At 36.8% G+C, this 22177-nt stretch overlaps 1 long non-coding RNA gene across 1 annotated transcript in view; it reads left to right on the forward strand.

Annotated features, from left to right (window-relative positions):
* The window catches only part of LOC135277967 (uncharacterized), a 69974-nt gene that overhangs the window by 39122 nt on the left and 8675 nt on the right, over positions 1-22177 (forward strand). The window contains exon 2 of the long non-coding RNA XR_010345498.1: positions 19028-19143. This is a non-coding gene — a long non-coding RNA (uncharacterized LOC135277967). The remainder of the gene's footprint in view (positions 1-19027; positions 19144-22177) is intronic.

The raw sequence follows: 22177 nt of genomic DNA on the forward strand, positions 1-22177 counted from the left end.
TAAATCCCATCTACATAATAACCGCAAATGTTCTGTCTCCTAATGTTTAATAGGCCTATATATAAAAAGACTGTTTCTTATATTTGAATCTTTGCCTCAGGCACACCTGCTTAGCAAGCTGCACCTGAGTGGTCGAAGCTGCGTATCTTGTGTGCTAAATCAGCCCAAGTCTGCTATAGATCAACCATTTGATGAAGCTCGCAACCCCACATATCTTATGGTGATCACTCAGTTTAGTCTTGGTGTATGTGGTACCATCTCTGAAGAAGGAGCTTCCATAGGCTGCGGTTACTACCAAATTAAAAAGTACCATGGAGCCTAAAACTTAAAGCCTTTCAAGAGAGGAACGAAACAAAACAAAATTGCACAATTGCAAACTTCTAGATAAGCCTGAGATAAATTTCTATACATCACCAAACTCAAAACTGAAGCCATATAGCACGACTGCCCTGGAAGATCCTCAGTCACTATTGGTGTTAAGTCTGTTCCCCAAATTCAATTCTTATTTCAGTTACAAAGACCTTGGCCTCATGTACTAGGTATTTCCCTCCTCAAAAACATGCTGACCTCTTTACCCACCTTTATAAGAGTAAATCTTATATATATTTACTTGCAGCAGTAAAAAGCATAATCTTTTGAAAGGAGTTCAGCTGCCAAAGGAGAGAAGCAGCAGCCAGGTAACACATGCCATTTCTCCTGAGGTAGCCAGGAAAATTCACTGCTTACATCTTCTGCAGCAGGGAGCATAATTGACTGATTGCTCCAATTTCTGCCCCTCTGGATCCAACTCTGCAATTGCTCAGAGGCTATGCTACTTGTGGGCTACTCCCAGTCAGTGGCTGAGCACTGCTTAGGGACTGTGCTAGCCCATTCCTGCAAACTCCTCTAATGGGTACCCTTGTCTTGAGGTCCCACACTGGCCTTGTCAATCTTCTCTTGGAAATAAGAGGCTACAACCTGAGACTCTTCTTACTCAATTCTACCAAATAAGCACCAGACTTACATCTCTTTTTCCTTGGCTCCGTTCCCCTCATCCTTCACAGGTGTTTCCCCAAAGAACTTCTTGAATGTTTAATACCATCTTAGATTTTCTTCTCTGAGGGTTTGAACTAACACATCTTCCAAACTCATCATATTGTTGGGTAACTCATCTCTCCTAGGACTGAGTGAGGAGAGAGAGGGACAGGAGTGTGAAGCTAATAATTCCACCACATGGAAGATGATGTTAGAATTGGGAAATAATCTGTTCTCCCTACAGTTTCATTAAGAGACGTTGGGGTATATATATCTGATCTGATTATTTTATTTATATATATAAAAAAGAGAGAGAATCAAATATATATTCTCTCTCCATATATATATATACATATATATATCCAAAACTGATTGAATACTTGGATTACATCTTGTTGTTCTCTCTTTTATGTGTTTAGCCAACTCTTTTAATTAGAAGCAAAAATTACTAGTGTAAGCTGAAAGAACCTAGATATAGTTGGGTGTACTTGTCAGTTTTAAACTAAATTACTAGAGCAAATACTAAAAATGTACATGTAGCTGATAAAGGATTGACATGAATAAACCACATTAATGAAACATTCATACTGAGTAGAGATTTATTTTAGCAACCTTTTCGTTGTTCTTACTGAAAGAGGAGAGAACATATATATAAATGACCTATTTAGGTTTCCATTTCCTCAGTTGCTAATAAAAGGGCTGGACTAGGTTTATTCATTTATTCAAGAAATGCTCTTTTGAATAAATGCTAGTGCTGGAAACACAAAGATAAGATAGATAGAGTGGTTGTCCTTGGGTGACTTAAACGACAGATGAATTTTAAATTCTTTGATTTTAAATTTTAAATTCCACTCTGGGATATCATAAACATGGGTTCTTAGAGACAAAAAGAATTTTTTAAAAATTAAATGAGATAAATAATGAAATGTTACTCAAATTTGCTTTTGAACTTATTTAGAAACAGATTTTACTGAAGTTTATATAATTAAAAATTCTTTTTGGAAGACAAGTATTAATTGTTGGGTTATGATAAACATATCATCACTGCTTTGCATCATAATTAGCTTTTAGCTTTAAACAACAGAAAATTGGTCAATGTATTGACCACGTATAGACTATGGTTTAGTTAGACATATGCACTTTAATTCCCAATGAGTTCCTTATAGGGATTTCACTTTATACACTGATTCTTACTCAATTTTAGATTGGCATTATTGTCTATGGCCTTGCATATGACTTGGTAATAGGAACAAGACTCTTTTTCTGTTGCTTTAAATAGTGTACAGAGGGGATATTTCATTCAAAAATATGCATCATGTAGCCCACTTTTTTGGGTAGATACAATGTTTTATCACACTCAATATGATATATGCATTATATAAATACTGTTGTATATAGGAAATATTTCATAACAACAGTTTTGTTTTTCATAAAGTATACTAATTTATACACTACCAGGTAGCTATATAAATGTGGCATTTTCACCACATGCTCACAAAGATTGATAATTATTACTCATTAACATTTTTACTTCTTTATTCAAGTTCAGTCATTATCTCCTGATGGGTTGTCAAATAGGCTTTTGAATACCTCTGAATGATTTTCTGTTTCTTGAGGTGTTCAAAAGTTAAACACTAGTCTCTAATGTCTTTGAAAACACATGTTTTCTTCAATTGTGAGCACATATTTTTCAGATTAAACATCACTTTTGTTTGCTTTTGAAGATGATGTCTTTCCTTACTGGTCTCCAAGTGATTATGCTTTATGTCTTCCGCCCCCAGCCCTAGGTGAAGTTTGTGTATGTTATCTTGTCTATTTGCTAAATTAGACATTCTAATTGTCCCCTTGTCTGTTGAAAAAATTCTATCCTGCTATGGTAACAGAAACACACATAAACCTAAACATATTAATTAATTAATTTTTTGAGACCGATTGTCGCCGTGTCACCCAGGCTGGAGTGCAGTGGCACGATCTCGGCTCCCTGCAACCTTTGCCCCCCAGGTTCAAGGGGTTTTCCTGCCTCAGCTTCCCGATTAGCTGTAATTACAGGCATGTGCCACTATACCTGGCTAATTTTTGTATTTTTGGTAGAGGCGGGGTATCACCATATTGGCTCGCTGGTCTCGAACTCCTGATCTCAAGTAATTCATCCGTCTCGGCCTCCCAAATTGCTGGATTACAGGTGTGAGCCACTGTGCCCAGACAACATATTTATTTAAATTGGGAAAATATATGGCTGTTACAGAGTGACTAAAATGGGTATCATACAAAGAAAATTTTTCTCATAGGTGTTGGGATGAAATGGGAGAGTCAGGTATCCAGATGAGAATGCACCCATGATGCAGATGCACATTTTCTGAAAAATAGAAATGACTCCTACATAACAAAGCTGGTTGCAGTGGCATATGCCTGTAGTCTCTGCTATTCAGGAGACTGATTCAGGAGGATATCTTGAGCCCAGGAGCTCGAAGCTAGCCTGGGCAACATAGGGTTAACTTATCTCTAAAATAAAATATAACCATCATTCTCAGCAAACTGACACAAGAACACAAAATCAAACACCGCATGTTCTCACTCATAGGCGGGTGTTAAACAATGAGAACACATGGACACAGGGAGGGGAGCACTACACACTGGGGTCTGTTGGGGGGAAATAGGGGAGGGACAGTGGGGGGTGGGGAGTTGAGGAGAGATAGCATGGGGAGAAATGCCACATATAGGTGAAGAGGGGAAAGGCAGCAAATCACACTGCCACGTATGCACCTATGCAACAATCTTGCATGTTCATCACATGTACCCCAAAACCTAAAATGCAATAAAAAAAAAAATAAAATAATAAAAAATAAAAAAAAAAGAAAAGAAAAGGAATGACTCCTGTAGCCAAAACACTGGGAGAGTTAAGAGAGCCAGAAGTTCCACAGGAAAGAGCTAGTGCCTTGTTCAGCCAGTCACAAAGGGAAGCCAAGAAGCTCTATGCCTTTCTCTTCATTTTGTCCCAGCTGAAAGACCTTCCACAAATGGGAAGTTTTGCATGGCATAAGCAACTTTAGTTCCTATATGCCATTTACTGTCTTAATGCTTGCTATTTTTTAATTTAAATGTTAATGACAACTTATTTTTAGAATCTTGTAAAAACATGTAAATAGAATTGTACTATATGTTTTAGTTATTTAATTTCTTGGGGAGGGATTCAAGGAAGCCTATCTAGACATGCAGCTACAATTCCTTTTTATACATATATGCCTATATGTATATACTATTGTGGATGATGTCATTGCAAGGGCTTTAGATAGAAGACTTTGTTTTGGTCACAATATTATTATTAAATAGGAAGTAATTTCTCTTTGTAGGGCCTTTAGTTTATGCTAAACAATAAACAAATGTGTTAGGTAAAATAATTTCAAACTTTCCATTCGGTAACATGAATTTACTAGTTTATCTTAATTTAAGGAGCTAGTAAAGAATAATAAGGAATCTATAAGTTTGCACAGAATGATTCTCATGTATATATATACTTTCTACTTAGTCACACACATTTTTGAGGAAATTGTATTATGAGGTTTTGAATATTTCTTACCTATATAACTTGAAATAATTGTGAAAAATCAATAAAATTATTGAAATAGTTCTCATTATAAAGGTGGAAAAATTTTCTGTTTGATAACAACACTTCAAATAAATTTAGGAATACTGCAAATGAATTAATGTAAAATTAAATTATCATTGAACTTCAGGCATATTATATAATTTTATTTCTATTCATGTGGAAGAATAGAAAAATAAACTAGTGGAGACAGTAGAATATTTTAGAGAGAAATAGTCAATTTAAGTGCAAGTAACTAAGAACGATTGTTGATAGGTGTTAAAAAAAGAAACTCCCCCCAACTTTGATAATTGTTGTGAAAGGTAATATACTCATTTTAGAAAAAAGTATCTAAATATTTATCTTTTTTTTCAGATTGAGAGGGTATTATCTTAAATTGTGGCTCAAATATTTTGTCATTCTTGATTACAGTTGAGATTTTACTTAATATTACATTACATAAACCATTAGCTAAGAATAATTGAAGCATATTGCAAATTACTAAATATAAGAATCTTTTGTAAAGAGTGAAGACTGGAAATGAGTTTTCAATTTTTTTTTTTTACAACAAAATTCCATTAGTGGTGGTTTATATATTTTTAGCCAGAAAGTATTTTTGCCAAATAATATCCTATGTAAAGCTGCAATTTATGAATAAATTTAAAAATTGATTAGAATAATTCTGGTGACATCACAGTCCAATATTTTTGGCCACTTAGTTCTCTCCTTTTTTTCACCCAACAAGGCTCAGTACCCTAGAACTCTGGGCATTGGAAAAGCAGTTTGAAAATCAATACCTTATTGCATAAGGTATGTAACTGCAGTATATGCTGTAAATTATTCTATAAATGGAGACATTAACTTATTATAATGTAACCAATATTTGAGAGACTTTATTACAATTTTTTCATTTATGTATGGAAAATACAAATGATTATTTCCTTATTAATAGAAATTAAATCTTTGCATCCCAAAGAAATTTTAGACTAGACTATGAAAAAAAAGATAGTCTAGTTAAAAATGATACTCCTGATTACTCAGAAATAATGAAATGAACTAGGAAGCTTCTATGTAGGAAATCAATGTTCATTCTCAAGCAGATGAAATAAAGTATTGCTCCCAAGTTTGCTCAAACTGCAGCATTAAAATCCTGGCTAGATTCAAACGGTTGTGAAAAACACAGCACTGTTGATTTATCAAAATAGTAGAAAACATATTTTATGTTGAGATCTTTTTATTGAGTGTCTCACTTTGGAAAGATTTAAAATGACTGGAGTTTTAGATCTGGATGTTTCTCCGGATTTTAATGAACTGCTCAGATGTACTCAGACGAGGTTAGCTGGAAATCTCTCCAACATGTTTGATGGTATTTATATAATGTGATTGTCTTCATGGAATGTTTGCCACTGAGCATCTTTGTGAGAAGCAGTCAATAAATACTTGACTGATAGGACACATAGCTACTAAGCTAACAGATGTCTTTGTTGACAGTCTCAATATAGCTAAAGCAGACCTACTCATCATTGTTTACAGGTTCTCCCATCTTCCTCAGTTTTCTGTCAGGCTTAGTCATGAACACTGTATCATCTTCCCTGAGCATGTAATCTCAGATTCACCTTACTTTTTCACTTCTTATATTCTCGTAGTCAACAAATCAAGAAAAGTTATCATTTTCCTAACTCCACAAAGCTATAACTGTATTTTTCAACCAAAACTTGCCCTTGAGTCAGAATTTGATTATTCCACTGGGAAACCAGGCAAAGAAAGTTCTGTAGGTCCTTAGATTAACTTGTATTTTTATAGAAAGGGAGAAGCAGCATCACGAGCTAACTGTAACTATTCTTGTCCTTGATAATGACATCACACTGGGTGACACCAATCCTTGAAAATCTTCAAGTTAGCTTGATATTATAGAAATCATCCATGCCCCTGAGCAGATTTCATTAGACACTTTTATTTGTGAGCCAATGGTATTCACGTTGTGCTAGGAACCATTAGAGAGAAACCAAACACGCATAGTCTGTCACATTAAGAACCTAAACATGGCTTGAGTGACGGTATTGTATTGTGGAAATGAACACGGACTCTAGAGCGAGATCGCCTGAGTTCAAATCCCTCTTCTGTTACTACATGTGCAACCTTGGGCAAGTTAAATTTTTTATTTCTCCATTTCTATGTCTTTAAATGAAGATTATGAAAACAACTATCTCATGTAATTGTGATAATTAAATGAATTAATATAGGTGATTTATAGGTCCCAAGTGCCTGACACATAATAAGCCCTATGTATATTTGCTACTATACTTGGCAAGGCACTTCTTTGTCTATTTCTCATTTCCTCATGCTACATATATTTTAATTCATTGAGCTGAACTCCAAAAGCAGTAATGTAGAAAACACCTCTCCCCCAATATTTATTTGTACTAACTGATGTGTGTGTGTGTGTGTGTGTGTATTTGTAGGTATGTATGTGCATGTTGCATTTGAAAGAGAAGGAGCTGAGAATAAAGCCAGTGGTTTGGTATTTGTTTCTCTGTAGGTCCATGGACTGGGTTTGAATGGCCACGTTTAAAAGACTGACAGAATGATAGCTGTAGGAGGTATATGAGAAGACGCCAGGCAGGTTGTGATGGTCAGAAGCTGAAGAAACTCTCCAGTGAGACTTTGTGAATAGCAAACAGTTACTCTAGAGTGTTGCAGAATAGCTTCTGAAAGCTGACTTTATTGATTAACTGTCATTTATTCCACTCCACTTTAGTCTACTTGCCTAGTTTAAGTAAATCAATACCCCCTTTAATATTGGGCACTTGAACAAACAAACAAAAACGTTCTATTTAATGGACAAAAGCCCATAATAGGAAAAGCTAAGAATGAGTAGTTTTCCAGGCTCCTCCATTCTTCCACTTTTGGCTTCAGAGCAGAAAACCCTCAGTGATAGAGTATTCTATCCCTGGGAATAGAGCTTGGGCAGCTCCAGTGTGGTTCCTCCTAAACCATGAGGAGCCTGGATCGATATCTTTCCAGTCATGGAACATTTGGAGAAAGGTCCATTCTGATGGATGGGTAATACCAACTGTAGCAGCCCAGTTGGCGAACAGAGCTTCGAGGCATTTTCCCTACCGCCTTTCCAAAGACTTCTGTCTGTCAGAGCAGCATCAGGATCTTGCTGGTTCCTATCTCCTAAGGCTGTCACAATGTGCTAACACCTCATTGGCTCATTTGCCCCTAGAATTAAGAAAGAGAAGAGAGGCCTCAACTACTGTGACAAACCAGAAGACAGTAGCTTATTGTTATTTGTGGTAGTTGTGTTCTTATGTTTGAATTTTAATCAATCCAATACATGTATATAAGTAAAAATCAGTTTAAAAAATTATAGCAAACACAGCAGCTTTCTACCCACTCCTCTCCACCTCAGATCCTGCCCCTTCAAGGGGAGCTGTATATATTTCTTTATATCTCTATAATTTCCACTATTTCTAAAGAATCTGCTTCTGCTGCTAGCTTTTGTTTTATTAATTTTAGATATCTGTTGGCTTCTGTTATTATAGTTAAGGATTTATCTTACTTACATGACTTCCCTTTCCTACTGCCTCTCAGTGTAGTTTTATCATTTTGGTTTTCACTATGAGCCTTTAGAATATTTTGAACACTACACTGCATGTACATTGTACCGTGATTGTGTTTCATATCTTTTTTCTTTTCTTTTTTTTTTTGAGACGGAGTCTTGCTTTGCCACCCAGACTGGAGTGCAGTAGCATGATCTCGGCTCACTATAACCTCTGCCTCCCGGGTTCAAGCTATTCTCCCGCCTCAGCTTCCCAAGTAGCTGGGATTATAGGTGTCCGTCACCATGCCCAGATAATTTTTGTATTTTTAGTAGAGATGGGGTTTCACTATGTTGGCCAGGCTGGTCTCGAACTCCTGAACTCGTGATCCGCCAGCCTTGGCCTCCCAAAGTGCTAGGATTACAGGCGTGAGCTACTGTGCCTAGTCATGTTTCATATCTTTTATGATAATTTTGACAGCTCTTATTTGTTCTCTACTCTCCTGTTTTCTTCATTCTTTTTTTTTGTGTACACATTTAGTTTTATTGTAACACAGCAACTTGTACACTTTTAGAATTATATTTTTTCATTTCTTATTTTCAATCTTGAGCAACTTGTTTTTGCTCCATGAAAACTTGTAAAATTTTATTTTTACTCTTCTCTATTAGTTTTCTGTGGTTTCTGTAATAAATTATCACAAATAGGGTGGCTTAAACAACAACAACAAAAAATTTATTCTCATACAGTTCTAGAGAATAGAAGTCTGCAATCTGTATCAGTGGGCTGAAATCAAGGTGTTGACAGAGCTGCACTCCCTCTAGAGGCTCTAGAGGAGATTTCACCCTTTGCCTCTTCCAGCTCCTGAATGTGCTACAGACATTTGCTTTAAATGTTTAGGGGATCATTAAAATAGATGAGCTATGAAGAACATTCAGAATAAATCTTGTTTTCCAGGCTCTGATGGCTGGTGGCATCCTTTGAGACCAGACATCACTCTAATCTCTGTCTCTGTGGTCACATGGCCTTTTCTTCTGTCTGTGTGTAGTATCTATCTGATACTCTCTTATATACACTTATGATGGTATTAGGCCCCATCAGATAATCCAGGATAATCTTACATCAAGCTCCTCAATTTAATCACACCTGCAGACTTTACTGGTCAAAGTAACATTCATGGGTGCCAGGGATTAGGAATTGCCATCTTTGTAGGTCATTATTCATCCTACTACACCTTGAAATTCCATTATTACCATGTATGCCCTGGTGTATGTCTTGTAAAATCTTCCTGAACCTCAGTAAGAGCCTTAAATGTACAGATTCAAAACTTTTTTTAAAACCAGAAATTTTTTTGTTATAATTTCTTTAATTTTTTGTTACTTTTTCCCTAAAATTTCATAATTTATTAGATATTCTAGATGTATTTTTTTCCTTTTTCCTCATGATTACCTTCTCCATATATATATTTTTTCTTTTGAGATATGTCTTCTTCTGGATCTTTAAAGACACTAATTGGGTTCTCAATAGTGGCCATTCTTTATTTCAATTAAGCTATTTAATTATTAAATAAAAATATCTAGTTATTTTTGACTCACATAAATCTTCCTTAATGTATTTAAATCATAGATTCTTTGTTTTTGGATGCTATCTGTCTGATCTAGTGGTTTTGGTGTACTATTTGTTATCCTATTTTTATGTTTATTGTTACTTTTTTTTCTTTGTCTTGGGTGCATTGTTCTTTTATTATTTTTATTTACCATTGGGGCTTAGTTTTAGCTGATGAGATATCTTAAAGAGACCCAACTCTATTAATAGAGTTGGGAAGTAGCCTCTGCTGCTATGGTCTTATTTCTTTACATTCAGTAATTTTTGATTATATGCTAGATATTGTAAAACATATTTATAAAAGTCTGACTTTTTTTTCTTTAAAAGTTTTGGATTTTGAGCTAGCAGGTAGGTAATTTACTGGTGGATCATCATAATTCTTTGAAACCTGTTTTAAAGCTATATCAACTTTATTAAGGGTCTAGGGTAGATCTTCTATACCTAGAGTAGTTCTGCTTCTAAGCTATAGCCTTTGAAAGAGGTGTCAACTGAGTCCTGGGGTGTTTAGTGAGGTCTTTCCGTGGTGGCTGGTCAGAATTTCTATTTCTTCCAGCAGTTTGAAACCACAAGAATACACATTTTATTTCACAAAAACCTAGCAGTTGTCTACCGTCTTCCTGAGTCTCATCATGTGCATGCACAGCTTTAGGATTTAGCCAAAGTAGTAAGAGGACCCCTATATAGATTTGTGAGGTCTGCATAACGTCCTTGTCTACAGTAGCAAGTTCCACATACTTCAGCCTTCTTAGCAACTCCAAACATTGATATCTGCTTCCTCAGCTCAATGATACTGCTGTTTGCTCAGCTTAACTCGCCTCCCTGCATTATAATCTGGAAAGATTTCCCATGTAGAAATTCAGGCTAATTATGGGGCTTTGTGCGTTTCCTCTTTCTAAGGGATCAGAGTTCTGTGCTGCCTTTTGACTAATGTCTGACAATATTGCTATGCATGTTGTCCAATTTTATAGCCATTTACCATGGGAGGAATAGTCTGGTATTAGTGACTTTATTATGTTTATAATCAGAAATTTTCCTGCTGCCAACTTGATATATTCACTTGAATATTTCAAAGGCATTTCAAATGCAACATGTCCAAGAAAATAATTAATGGTCCTCTTTTCCCAAATCTAGTTCAGTTATACAAGTCAGAAACTTAAAAATCATCTTTGGGCCGGGCGCGGTGGCTCAAGCCTGTAATCCCAGCACTTTGGGAGGCCGAGGCGGGTGGATCACGAGGTCAGGAGATCGAGACCATCCTGGTCAACATGGTGAAACCCCGTCTCTACTAATACAAAAAATTAGCTGTGCATGGTGGTGCGTGCCTGTAATCCCAGCTACCCGGGAGGCTGAGGCAGGAGAATTTGCCTGAACCCAGGAGGTGGAGGTTGTGGTGAGCCGAGATCGCGCCATTGCACTCCAGCCTGGGTAACAAGAGCGAAACTCCGTCTCAAAAAAAAAAAAAGAAAAAAAAAAATCATCTTCGATGTCTCCTTCTTTCTCATTTTCCACATCTGGTGAATCATCTAGATACCTAAGTAGCTCTTGAATTTATACTTCTCTCCATCTCTACCACTCACCTGTTAGATGAAGCATCATGTTGAAATAGTTTCCCAACTGATTTATTTAATGGTTAACTCTTGACTTCTTCTCTATCAATTTATCTCTTAATTGTAGCTTTGCTGATCTCATCTAAAAGTAAATGGGGTCATGTTTTTCTCTTCTCCACATCTTGGTTTGAATCCTTCAATGGCTTTTTGTTGGTCGTAGAATGTGGGCAAAACTCCTTAACATGGCCTTGTAATCTCTGCATAATCTATTCTCTATTTACTAGACAGCTTGGTTAAAGAGCTCATTCACCTTACTCCCTTTACTCTATTCCATGAGATTTTGCTCATGCTATTCTCCTAGGAATGATTTTCTTTCATCTGTTTAGTTATTTTTCTCTCACCTTTTAGGACTCAGTCTTATTATTAATCTCTTCTTTAGGGAAAATTCCTGACTAGGTCAAATTCCTAAATAAATACGTTCAAATTCATATGTATCAGTTGAAGTTTCACATTTGTGTGACTTCTTTAAAGTCTTATCCTCTGCTAGAGTAAATACTATAAAAGCAATTTCACTAATATTTTTTTCCCATACTTAGCAGAATATCTAAAATAGAAGTGATAAAGTAATATTGCTCAAATAAGCAAATTTGCTCAAAATCAAAAAGATGGCATCTGTAGATACATCACTGCCTATAACTGTTATCATATGAGAATTGCAGGCATAGTTTCCATTAGAAACATAAAGTTCATATTTATATTAGTGTCAGAACTGTCACAATATAAATTGTGCTTATATCAAGTTGTAAATGAATATTTAAAATTTTCTTGCTGTTTCCAGAATTTAAATACTAACATCCCAAAGTTGTGTGTACAAAGTATTTCTAACATCGTACAAGTGTTAAATTTACACATAAAATGAACAACATCTAAAGTTCTATTTAGTAACTATATACTATGATTCTACCATACTTAGGTTAATTTATGCTGGTTTGCTCGCATGCCAGACACTATTTGTAGTGCTTTGAAAGTATTAACTCATTTAACTATTAAAGCAACATTATGAAGAAGGTACTATAATTATTATTTCCACTCTACAGATGAAGAAACAGAGGTACAGATATATTAAATAATTTTCTGGCTGGGCATAGTGGCTCGCTCATGCCTGAAATCCCAGCACTTTGGGAGGCCAAGGCAGGTGGACCACGAGGTCAGAAGATCGAGACCATCCTGGCTAACACAGCAAAACCCTCTCTTCCCTAAAAATACAAAAACCGTCTCCACCAAAAATACAAAAAATTAGCCGGGTGTGGTGGTACATGCCTGTAGTCCCAGCTATTCGGGAGGCTGAGGCAGGAGAATTGCTTGAATTCAGAAGGCGGAGGTTGCAGTGAGCAGAGATAGTGCCATTGCACTCCAGCCTGTGTGACAGAGCAAGACTCTGTCTCAATAATAATAATAATAATAATATTAATAATTTTCTAATGTTCAAAACAGAATCAATATAAAAACCCAGGCTTGTTGGCTTCAGAGAGTTTACTAATTTTGTAGATTCTTTTTATGTGGCCTCCAGATTCTAGCCAGTTTCTTGAAAGTCACAGTAAGTTTACAGTGAAAATTTGGCCCATTTATGTGACAGTTTTATTATACCTAGTCTACTCCAAGCTTTGAAAATCGGTATGTCCTTCTATATCTCAGCAAAGAAGCAGGTGAGACAAGTGAATATTTATGTGGTGATAGGGTTAGATACATTGTTAACATTCTATGTTCTATGTGGTGTATTTTTTCTTACTTCATGAAGAAAAATAGTGTTAACTCTGAAATATTTGTGGGGGTTGTAAAATGGGCAGAATTTAAAGATTTCAGTGTGACCCATTAGATTGAATGAGAGCAGCCAGAAAATTAGTTAAATGTACTCAATTTGGTAAATGGTCTGTCGTAGGGCTTAATTTAAAAAATCCTTTTAAGCAGAATTTAGGTTTTGTGGATTTGGCAAGGTGTCAAATCTTATGAAATATTTGGAGGTCTTAATTCAGCAGTGGACTCAAAATAGATTCTCCTTAATTAGCATTAAAAGATAAAAGGCAAAAATCGAAATACAGCCTGCTATAATGTTTCATGAAATTGCCAGATTGCCAGATGATACTTAATTGGAAGCTCAGATAATAATGATAAGCAACCTAATCAGAAAAATGTTTTTAGTCTAAATCCTTGGAGAAGGAGGTTGCACACAGTAGACCATAAACTGAAGACATCTAAAAATGAGTTTGACTGTGAAAAATAAAACATTAGCCTCTCTAAACAAAAACAGGCACACAAACAAAAAATAGAAACCAGCTGTTTACGTTTAACATATCACTACATTTTTTAAGAAAGAAAGAATTTACTCAGACCGAAAAATGAAAAGTAGCTCTGAGTGCTTTTGTGCAATACGGTGTCTCTGTACTTAGCAGGGGCTGCTAGAAGTCTTTCATCAAAGTCTGTAATACATTTTCTCTATTTAAGAATTATAGCTTGGCATGCAATGTATCCAATTTTGTCATTACTTGAGGGAGAAGAAAAAGTGTGATCAGGATACCAGAATTCTTGTTCTGGAAATTCAGAGTTGCATTGCTTTTCTTGTAATTACCATCTTAACCTCTGGGTATATTTTATTAATGGGACAAGAAAAATTCCAGGGATCCTGTAGAGTTATACCATCTAATACAAGTGGCAATTTAATTCAAATTTAAATAATTAAAGTTAAATAAAATTAGAAATTTAATTCATTGGTTGCCTTGGCCACATTTTAATTGCTCAATAGCTTCTTGTGGCTAGTTGCTACAGTATTGAACAGGACAAATATATGGAATATTGGACAGCACAGATACTAAACATTTCCCATCATCTTAGAAAGTTATATTGCACAGTACTACTTTTGAGTATTTATAATTGGTCATCTCAGCTCTGTTTTCTTGTTTTTATTTTTACTGTTTTTTTAGAGATAGGGTCTTGCAATATTGTCTAAGCTGGTTTTGAACACTTGGTCTCAAGTGATCCTCCCACTTCAGCCTCCCAAATCTCTTGGATTACAATTGTGAGCCATTGTGCCGGACCTCAGTTCTATTCTCAATTTCCATGGTTTTATTCTATTTGTCTGAAGCTCCTAAGTCCTGTTAATTATCTATGCAGATGTATTATATTGAAAATCTTTCCATTTTCATTTCTTAAAACCCAATTTTCTCATCTGTGGAGATTAAGGCTTAATTTACAGGATTTTTTATGAGCATTAAAGTGAAACAATATAGGAAAACTGACATGGTAAATTTGCAATGAATACTAATTTGCACTCTTTATAACGTAATCTTTTTTTCAATGATAATAGATCATAATCCTTGGGAAATTAGAAGAAGGTTATGAGGTCTAACTGCTGATTTTTTTTGTCTTGCCCAAATTCCTATTTAAGGGGTCTGGGGAGTCATGCCCTACAAATCATAAATTCTCACGAGATGGGTTTTATTTAACTCTATATATCATGACTTACTTCCCAACCTGACTCTGGCATAACATTATGAGACAAGAAAAAAAATCAAAATACTTTACCTCAAAACATGTTTCTTTGCGAGATCTTGAAATGGCCCTGCAAAGCTGTCCTTTGTGTGGGAAAATTTAGATCTGTAAAGAATCTCTATCACAATAGCTAGATCTTTTTCTTCCAGGCACTCCCAATTCTCATGCCTGTAATCCCGATACTTTGGGAGGCTGAGGCGGGCAGATCATCTGAGGTCAGGAGTTGGAGACCAGCCTGGCCAACATGGTGAAACCCTGCCTTTACTGAAAATACAAAAATTAGCTGGGCCTGATGGTGTGCTCCTGTAATCCCAGCTACTCAGGATGCTGAGGCCGGAGAATTGCTGGAACCCGGGAGGCAGAGGCTGCAGTGAGCTGAGATTGTGCCACTGCACTCCAGCCTGAGCTACAGAGCAAGACTCCATCTCAAAAAAAGAGAGAGAGAGATAGAGAGAGGGAGAGATTAACTGTAAGTCTAGCACCTCTTAAAGATCTGAATAGGAAAATTTGTCATCTATTGTCTCTAAGGCAGCCACTATAAGACTTCAAAAGAACTGTGGTCACCACAATCTTTCATCTTAACCTGAACATTCCCTTTCTACTGATCCCAGGACTTTAGACAAACTCAACTAATTGTTTAAATTAGAAAATGTATAAATTTACCTATAGCCTGGAACTCTCCCTGTACCCCTAATCCCGTTTTGAGTTGTCTCACCTTTGTGAACCAAACCAACGTATTTCTTAAATGTATTTGGATTGATGTCTCATGTCTCTCTAAAATATGTAAAATCAAGCTGTGCCATGACCACCTTGGGCTTACATTCTCAGGACATCCTGAGAGCATGTCACAAGCCATGGTCACTCATATTTGGCTCAGAATAAATCTTTTCAAATATTTTACACAGTTTGACTCTTTTCGTTGACAGTTATAGGAGAAATATATATATACTCTGAGTTTAGAGAAAGCCTGTTTTGACTTCTGCATGGCTTTCATCTAATATTCTTGTCTTCTTATTTTATATGCTCCTTCTATGTTATCCCATCATAGTACTTTTCAGGGAGTGTGCTATTCCTGGTCTTTATACCCTTTCAGGCCACGGCTTCTGTATTTATCCATTTACCATCAAAATTAGGCAAGGGAATAACAAGTGACACTAAGTGGCTCCCTTATGTGTCAGATATGTTTCTCCCTGTCTCAATTGGATATTAGCAGCTTTACCTCCTCCTGATGATCAATTTCAATTACCTCTACCAACCAGGTGATCTTTCTGGTCTGCTACTCCCTTGTTACGTAAAGCCCAAAGTGCTAGACTGACAGCCATAGATTAAAGTTCATCGAGATTCTTGCCGTTTTCCCTAGTAGTAGCATTCCTTCTTTGCTAGTCAAGACTTCTCAACCTGCAGATCCCAGCATTGTGAGGCAGGAAACAAAATTCTCTATGTGTGGTTCACAGGGAGTGATATATGTGAGATGATCTCTTCTATCTCTTGGTTTTTAGAGCCATGCATTTACTTTTTGAGGACACAGAACCATTATCTATGTATATGTGTGTATATGCATATGTATGTGTATGTGTATGTGTATGTGTATGTGTATATTGCATTCTGGAGAACAGTGGACCCTTCTTGTAGGGTATTGTCTTTGAGCTGGTGTCTTAGCTATACCTCCTTAAGTAGGTTTTTCTTTGCTTTAGCAGGCTGGCAGATTCTGGGTAATGCCGTATGTGAGAGGACCACGGAATCTCAAGCTTGTGTCTAGTGCTGTGCCTCCACTGGTCTGATATGACTTTGTGTGAGATTCCATGTTGATAGAGCAAACAACTCTTTAAACTTTTGGACAATGGTATATAGTCTAAGGCCCTACGGAAAGGAATGGCAGCCGGGTGCAGTGGCTTATGCGTCTAATTCCAGCACTTTGGGAGGCCAACACAGGTGGATCACCTGAGGCCAGGAGTTCAAGACCAGCCTGACCAACGTGGCGAAACCCCATCTTTACTAAAATTGCCAAAATTAGCTGGGCATGGTGGCACATGCCTGTAATCCCAGCTACTCAGGAGGAGGCTGAGGTAGGAGAATCGCTTCAACCTGAAGGTGGAGGTTGCAGTGAGCCGAGATTGTGAAACTGCATTCCAGCCTGGGTGACAGAGTAAGACTCTGTTTCAGAAAAAAAAAAAAAAAAAGACATGGCAATCTATATCTTAATATGTATATAGCAGGCAAAATAAATCATTGCTCTTCCAGGGTAGAAGGTGTCAACTTGTCACCAAGTATCTCCTTGATGTACTTGAAATCTTCCTTCTTTTACCCTTAGTCTTAGGTTGGATTCCCTGGGAGGCCAATGCTGAGATGGAGATTGACATGAGGGAAGTTTACTAGGGAGCCGATATGGTTTGGATCTATGTCCTGCCCAAATCTCATGTTGAGTTATAATCCTCAATGTTGGAGGTGGAGACTGGTGGGAGGTGACTGAATCATAGGGATGGATCCTTCAAGAATGGTTTAGCACCATCCTTTTGTTGCTGTTCTCCTGATAGATTTCTCAGAAGATCTGGTTGTTTAAAAGTGTGTAGCACTTTCCCTCCTCCACCCCTTCCTCCTACTCTGGCCATGTGAAGACATACCTGCTTCCTTTTTCTTTCCATCATGATTGTTAAGTTTCCTGAGGCGTCTTCAGCCATGCTTCTTGTACAGCCTGTGGAACCATGAGGCAATTAAACCTCTTTTATTTCTAAATTGCCCAGTCTCAGGTATTTCTTCATAGCAGTGCAAGAACAGACTAATACAAGAGTACGCTCAGAATTAAACCTGCAGATGGAGTTGTCACATTATCAAATAATAATGCAGGATAGTCAGTTAAATTTAAATTTCTAGTAAAAGAGTAATTTTTAATATAAAATACACTATTTGGGACACATTTATCTGAAATTCAAATTTAACTGGGTGTCCTGTATTTTATGTGATTACTCTATCTGTGGAGGAAGGGAAAGAAGTTGACAATATCTTCTTTAGCCTTAGCTGACTCTTTAGGGAACTCTGAAGTTAAGATGCATCTTCAATTTTGTCACTAGTTGAGGCAAGGAGGCTGAATTCTATAACCTAGAATTGACCGGTCATTGGGGCAGACTGTAGCCAGGAGAGAATCATGACCTTGGGGAAGGCAGCTCTCTTCAGCTGAGATTTATTTGCTGAGAGGGCTGGCAGCTGAGGGCTGTCAGTCAAAGATACTCCCAGAATTCCAGGGGAATACAATCCTGAAGGGAGTACCTTGGGGGTACATTAGAGTGTCTATTTAAATCATCATCGTTATCATCAACGTCCTCATTTTTTATCTCTTCTCATGTAAATGCTCTTAATGTTATGTGAAAAATCACATTGGTAACAGTTCCCAACCAGGGTCTTTGTCACTGTTCAAGATTGTGGATGAAGGTCATCTCCCAGAATAAGGCCTTGATGCTCAGTTTCTAACACCCTTGCTCTCCTTCCCTAAACTCTGGCGTACCATCTTCAGATCAGGGTCCTGCCACTGCTCTGGAGACCACGCAGGAACTCTTGCTCAGAACTAGCGTTCTTTGTGGCCTTGGATGCTTATTCCTATATGTTCTTTCTTCTGATACTAATGGGGGTCAAGACTCTGAATTAAGGCTGAACAGTCCCTCTGTGTTCTTGATTTTATCTTGGCCTCTTTCTTCTGGGACCTTAATCCATTTACTTTTCCCTCTTTCCTGCACTTTTAAGTTCTCTTCAGCTTACTAGAATTCAAGTCACATATACTAAAAGGCACATACTCTTGACCCATATCTTTCTTTAGCTTCAATTTAGTCAATCCTCTTGCATCTTTAGTCCTTTAAAAGTAATCTGTGCTTGCTATTTATTCTCTCTTTTTCTCTACCTGCTGCCATTTGGCTTACAAAAATCCTCACCTACTAAGCGGGTAAAAAGCTACTAGTTTCCTCTTAATTGCCTAAGCCAGTGACCATTCTTTCAGCCCTTATTTTCCTGGAATTTCCTATTGTATTTGAAGTCATAGTTTAACCCCTCGTTTTGAGAGTCCTCACTACCTTGATTATATAACTCTACAATCTCCTGGCTCCCTTCATTTCTCAGGACTTACTCATCTCACTTCATTTTATCCTATTGTGTCTTAAATGTTAGTGTTCTTTTACTTTACTTTTTTTTTTTTTGAGATAGAGTCTCGCTCTGTTGCCCAGGCTGGAGTGCAGTGGCATGATCTTGGCTCACTGCAACCTCCGCCTCCCAGGTTCAAGCAATTCTCCTGCCACAGCTTCCCGTGTAGCTGGGATTACAGGTGCCTGCCACCAAACCTGGCTAATTGTTGTATTTTTAGTAGAGATGGGGTTTCACCATGCTGGCCAGGTCTCGAACTCCTGACCTCAGGCAATCCGCTCACCTTGGCCTCCCAAAGTGCCAGGATTATAGGCATGAGCCACCAGCTCTCTTATTATTTTATATATTCTTCCTGAATAATACTATTTATAGTTTCAACTAATATTTTTATGCTGCTTACTCTTGATTTTCTCTCTCCACCCAAGACCTTTCCCAAAATATACAAATTGAAACTCAAGTTTCTATACTCAAAAGTTATTTCTATTTGGGTGATCCAAAGATGTCTTGAGGGAAATATGGACAACACCGAAATGGCCACAATATTCAATTTTCTTCATATATACATTTTTGACACTCAGACACCCAAACTTGAATTCTTAGAGCTATCTCTGACTCCTTTTTCTCCTCATATTTTATATTCAATAAGTCATCTAGTCCTCGTAATTTTACCTTCTAAGTAATTGTGGAGCTTCTCTCCTTCACTAGTCTACTCTTTCTCACATTTTTCTTCCACAGAACTGCTATGGTGATCTGAAATAAAAATATAATAATGGCAGTCTTTTGACTAAAATCCCATTTGGCTATCCATCAATTATAATTTAAAGTCAAAGACGAAACTCTCACTCTGGAACTACACTTCCATCGTTCCACAAACAACTAGAAAACTGGACTACATGTGCAGCAACAATTTTTGGATATTGATTAAGCAGTTGTCAGAGTTCTGAAAGAAGGAAAACAAATAAGCTAAGCCTACAGTGATCCCAGCTTTCTGCTTTCAGGCACTTTCTGGGCTACAGTGCAGGGATGGTTATCTTGATCAGAGCACAGTGGTATCATTGAGTTAAACAGACAGAGACTAGTGTACAGGGAGATTGTTGCATATGGAATTTGTGAACAGAAGAACAAAAAGGTTGAAATTGCATGGAGAAAGAATTTCAAATATCTGTATAGGAATCCCATAGAGCTTGTTGCTAAATACTAAGCTGTGCATATGTAAAAGAAACTCTTTGAGGTCAGGCAAAAAATCCCATGGAAAGCTGTAAGTTGAAAAGTTTCCAGAATTCATACAGGCCCGGGAGACATTTGAGTTTTGGTCAGCTAGAATGAAGAGTCTTTTTGAATACCTGGCCTTTAGGGGAGATGTCAAAGGGGTTATACTACATTAGTGTGCCTAAATTGTCAGTCTTTTTAAACTGAGGTTGTATGAAACATAATATAAATAAGTATTTTCTTAATTCTCTCAAGGTTAGTATAATACCATTCTAAATATGTTAGAGAGAAATTAATTCATTACCTACAATGTTGCCTTAGACGTTAGGATTTAATTCTCTTGTGGAACTTCCATTGAGAGGGAGTATTTTAATACCCTCTCTTCAAAGCTTAAAAACAAACTTCTAAAGGATTAACTAAATATATTGCCTGTCAGACCAAAATCTAGTCCCCAACAATGTAAAATATACAATATCCATTACCTAATCAAAAGTTACTAGACCCTAATATCCAGAATTTACAAGGAACTTAAATATACTTACAAGAAAAAAAAATCATCAAAAAGTGGGGAAAGGATATTAACAGATACTTCTCAAAAGAAGACATTTATGTGGCCAAAAAATATATGAAAAGAAGCTCAACATCAGTGATCATCAGAGAAATGCAAATCCAAACCACAATGAGATACCATCTGACACCAGTCAGAATGGTGATTATTAAAAAGTCAGGCAATAATAGATGGTAATGAGGCTGTGGAGAAATAGGAACACTTTTACCTGTTGGTGAGAATGTAAATTAGTTCAACCATTGTGGAAGACAGTATGGCAATTCCTCAAGCATCTAGAACCAGAAATATCATTTGACCCAGCAATCCCAATGCTGAGTATATATCCAAAGGAATAGAAATCATTCCACTATAAAGACACATGCATATGTATGTTTATTGCAGCACTATTTACAATAGCAAAGACATGGAACAAACCAAATCTCCATCAATGATAGACTGGATAAAGAAAATGTGGTACATATATACCACAGAATACTATGCAGCCATAAAAACAAATGAGATAATGTCCTTTACAGGGATATGGATGAAGCTAGAAGTCATCATCCTTAGCAAACTAACATGGGAACAGAAAACCAAACACTGCATGTTCTTACTCATAAGTGGGAGTTGAACATTGAGAACACATGGACATGGAGAGGGGACCATCACATACCAGGGCCTATTGGGGGTTTTGGGGTGAGTGGAGGGAACTTAGAAGATGGGTCAATAGGTTCAGCAAACCACCATGGCACACAAATACCTATGTAACAAACCTGTACATTCTGCACATGTATCCCCTTTTTGTTTTTAAGAAGAAATAAAAAATTACTATACCCAAGAAGAAATTGTGAACATTGCTATGAGAAAAATTACTCAAAAGAAATAGGCACAAAAATGACAGAGATGATGAAATTAACAACTGACATTAAATATTTCTTTATGGGTATGTATTATAAATATGTTCATTTTTTTTTAAAAAAAATAGGAACACATTAAGAAGAGAAATGGATAATATAAAATTGAAGTGGGTGACACTTCTAAAGAGAAAAAATACAATGTCTGAAAAAAATACAATACCTGAAAAAGCAGTCATTGGATGGGCCTAGTAGCAGTTGGTAAAAATGCCTTTGCAAAAATTTTAGCTGAGAAAATTATTACAATGAAAGAGATCTGACCTAACTGACTCCATCTCACTTTTTTACTGGAGTATGTGTAATACATATTTCTATCTCCAGCACTTAGTAGAAGGATTGGCATAAGATTATTTAAAGAATAAATAAGTAGGGCCTATGCGGTGGCTCATGCCTGTAATCTCAGCACTTTGGGAGGCCGAGGCGGGTGGATCATGAGGTCAAAAGTTCGAGACCAGCCTGACCAACGTGGTGAAACCCCGTCTCTACTAAAAGTACAAAAATTAGCTGGGTGTAGTGGCACATGCCTGTAATCCCAGCTACTCAGG

Source organism: Aotus nancymaae, unplaced genomic scaffold, assembly GCF_030222135.1.
Source record: "Aotus nancymaae isolate 86718 unplaced genomic scaffold, 86718_ANA_hifiasm-v0.15.2.pri h1tg000036l, whole genome shotgun sequence".
In the NCBI taxonomy this organism is placed as follows: domain Eukaryota; kingdom Metazoa; phylum Chordata; class Mammalia; order Primates; family Aotidae; genus Aotus; species Aotus nancymaae.